A 3,096-nucleotide genomic window follows, 5' to 3' on the forward strand; every position below is an offset into this window, starting at 1 on the left:
TAGCCGGAGTACGCGTCGAGGAAGCTGAGGGTTTCGCACCCGGCGGTTGAGTCGACTATCTGATCTATGCGCGGCAAAGGAAACGGATCCTTTGGGCACGCTTTGTTGAGACCAGTGTAATCAACACACATCCTCCATTTCCTATTCTTTTTGCGTACAAGAACTGGATTAGCTAGCCACTCGGGGTGGTGAACTTCCTTGATGAATCCGGCCGCCGAAAGCTTCTGGAGCTCCTCGCCGATGGCCTTGCGCCTCTCCTCGTTGAAGCGGCGCAGACCTTGCTTCACTGGCTTGGAGCTGGCCTTGATGTTCAAGGAGTGCTCGGCGACTTCCCTCGGAATGCCGAGCATGTCCGAGGGTTTCCACGCGAAAACATCGCTGTTCGCGCAGAGGAAGTCGACAAGCGCGCTTTCCTATTTGGGAGATAGGGTAGTGCCGATCCGCACGGTCCGGCCGTCGGAGCTGCTGGGGTCAAGGAGGACCTCCTTGATGCCTTCGCTGGCCTCGAAGGAGGTGGCCGACTGCTTGGAGTCGGGCTGGTCCTCGGCGCCCTCCGCGAGCTGAACCGCTAGATCTCCCGTGGAGGTAATGGCTGCGGCGTATTCGCAGCACTCTACGTCGCACTCGTACGCCTTTTGGAAAGATGTGCCAACGGTGATGACCCCATTGGGCCCCGGCAGCTTGAGCTTAAGGTAGGTGTAGTTGGGGATGGCCATGAACTTAGCATAGCACGGCCACCCCAGGATGGCGTGGTAGGTTCCACGGAAACCTACCACCTCAAAGGTGAGGACCTCCTTCCTGTAGTTGGAAGGGGTCCCGAAGGTGACGGGCAAGTCGATCTGCCCGAGAGGCATCGCCTGTTTGCCCGGCACGATGCCGTGGAATGGTGCCTTGCTGGGGCGGAGGCGTGAGCGATCGATCGCCATGGCGTTGAGGGTCTCGGCGTAGAGGATGTTGAGGCCGCTGCCTCCGTCCATGAGCACCTTGGTGAGGCGCGTCGTGCCGACGACGGGGTCGATGACGAGGGGGTAGCGTCTTGGCTGCAGGATGCGCCCCGGGTGATCAGACCAGTCGAAGGTGATGGTGTATCCTGACCAGTCGAGGAAAGCTGGTGTGGTCGGCTCGGCCGCGTAGACTTCGCGGCGCTCCAGCTTCTGGCGGCGCTTCGAGTCGTACACCGCCGGGCTGCCGAAGATCATGAAGCAGCCGTCTACCTTGGGAAAGCCATCTTCCTTCTCTTCGCTATCCTTCTTCTCCTCGTCGGGCTTCCGTCTCCGGTTGCCTTTTACCGGATTGCCTACAAAGTACCTCTTCATGAGGTTGCAATCTTTGTAGGCGTGCTTCATGGGGAACTCGTGGTTCAGGCATGGTCTGTCGAGGAGCTTGTCGAAGAAGCCGGGGGTTCCTTCTGGGGGTGGCTGTCCCTGCTTGCGCTCGACAGTGGCCACGAGGGGTGGCTCGCGTCGCTGCTTGTTCTTCTTCTTTTGTTGTCGGTTGGAGGTGCCTTCGTCGGCATCCTCCTCCCGCTTCGCTTTTCCCTTGGAGCGATCGAAGATCGCCCCGACGGCCTCTTTGCCCGAGGCGAAACTGGTGGCGATGTCGAGGAGCTCCTCCGTGGTCCGCGAGCCTCGACGCCCCAGCTCGTGGACGAGGGGCTGGCAGGAGGTTCCTGCCAGGAAAGCCCCTATGACGTCGGCGTCCGCGACGTTGGAGAGCTCGGTGCGCTTCCGGGAGAAGCGTCTGATGTAGTCCCAGAGGGATTCGAAACTGGTAGCGTCTGAGGTCCCAGGAATTACCAGGGCGCGCGTACGTGCCTTGGAAGTTTCCCACGAATATCTCCTTCAGGTCATTCCAGCTACAGATCCGTCCCAAAGGGATATGTTCTAGCCAAGCTCGCGCTGAGTCGGCCAGAAAGAGCGGTAGATTGCGGATGATGAACAGGTCATCGTCCGCCCCATCGGCCTAGCATGCAAGCCGGTAGTCGCTGAGCCATAGTCCGGGGTTCGTCTCCCCCGAGTATTTGGCCACATTCGTCAGTTGCCTGAAGCACGGCGGGAATGGCGCGTTCAGGATGCGCACGGAGAAGGCCCGGGGCCCCACCGGGTCGGGGCTCGGGCTGCGGTCTTCTCCGCTGTCGTAGCGGCCACCGTGGTGGACGTGGTAGCCGCGATCGGCCCCTCCTGCCTGTCCGCGCGAGAGCGCCTCTGCACGTCCAGGGTGTTGTGGGCATCGTGGATTGGGCCGACACACCGGTGAACGGACTGAGCCCCGCCTCCTACGGGTGGCGGTGTCCGTCGAGCAGGCACGGCCTGGTTCACCCTAGGAGGAGGTTGATGAACGGATTCCCCCCGCCGGGGGCACGGTGGGTGCTGCCTTACTGGCATTCTGCCCGCATCGCCGGGATGCAGAGCTTTCCGCCTGCTGGACGGTGGCGCACTCGAGTAGGTTGCGCACCTCCTGGTGCGCCTGGCGCTCCTCGGGCGTCGCCAGCTCGGGGAGTCGTCGGAGTAAGGCCGCCGCAGCGGTGATGTTCTGGCTGGCGCGAGCGAAAAGCTGAGGACGCTCTTCATCCGCGCAGATGCGCTGCTGGACGTCGCGCGCACGTTGTCAGGCCCCGCCTTCGTGGCGGGGGCGCTCGATCTCCTGGCAGGGCGTCGCGCGTGCCTCCGGCTGTCGAGGTCGCACCGGGGCCTTGGTGATCGCTCCGGTTGTAGCCGTGGCACGCGGTGGGGGAATCCTCTGCCTTCCCTTAGCGCCGTCATCGTTGGACCCCTCGGAGTGCATGTCGATCACGAGGCACTCGCGTGAGGGGTGTTGGCTCCCGCTGTTGGAGCCGGCGTCGGAGATTGTCCTCGCCACGCCCACTAGCTTGTTGCTCGTGGGCGACGCGGCCATGGACCGTGCCAAGAGACGACCGTAGGTCGTCCCGGCATTGTGCAGCCCGAAGAGCCGCCCCTCCGAGGGAAGCCCTCCGACACGCGCCTGGATGCTCGCCGTTATCCCAGCGGCGGAGCCGGGAATGGTGGGATGAGCGGGCAAGACGAGGAGAGGGATCAGCTCGATCCCTCCCCTGGTGGCGAGGAAGTCCAGACTCCC

Source organism: Setaria italica, chromosome VIII (genome assembly GCF_000263155.2).
Source record: "Setaria italica strain Yugu1 chromosome VIII, Setaria_italica_v2.0, whole genome shotgun sequence".
Classification (NCBI taxonomy): domain Eukaryota; kingdom Viridiplantae; phylum Streptophyta; class Magnoliopsida; order Poales; family Poaceae; genus Setaria; species Setaria italica.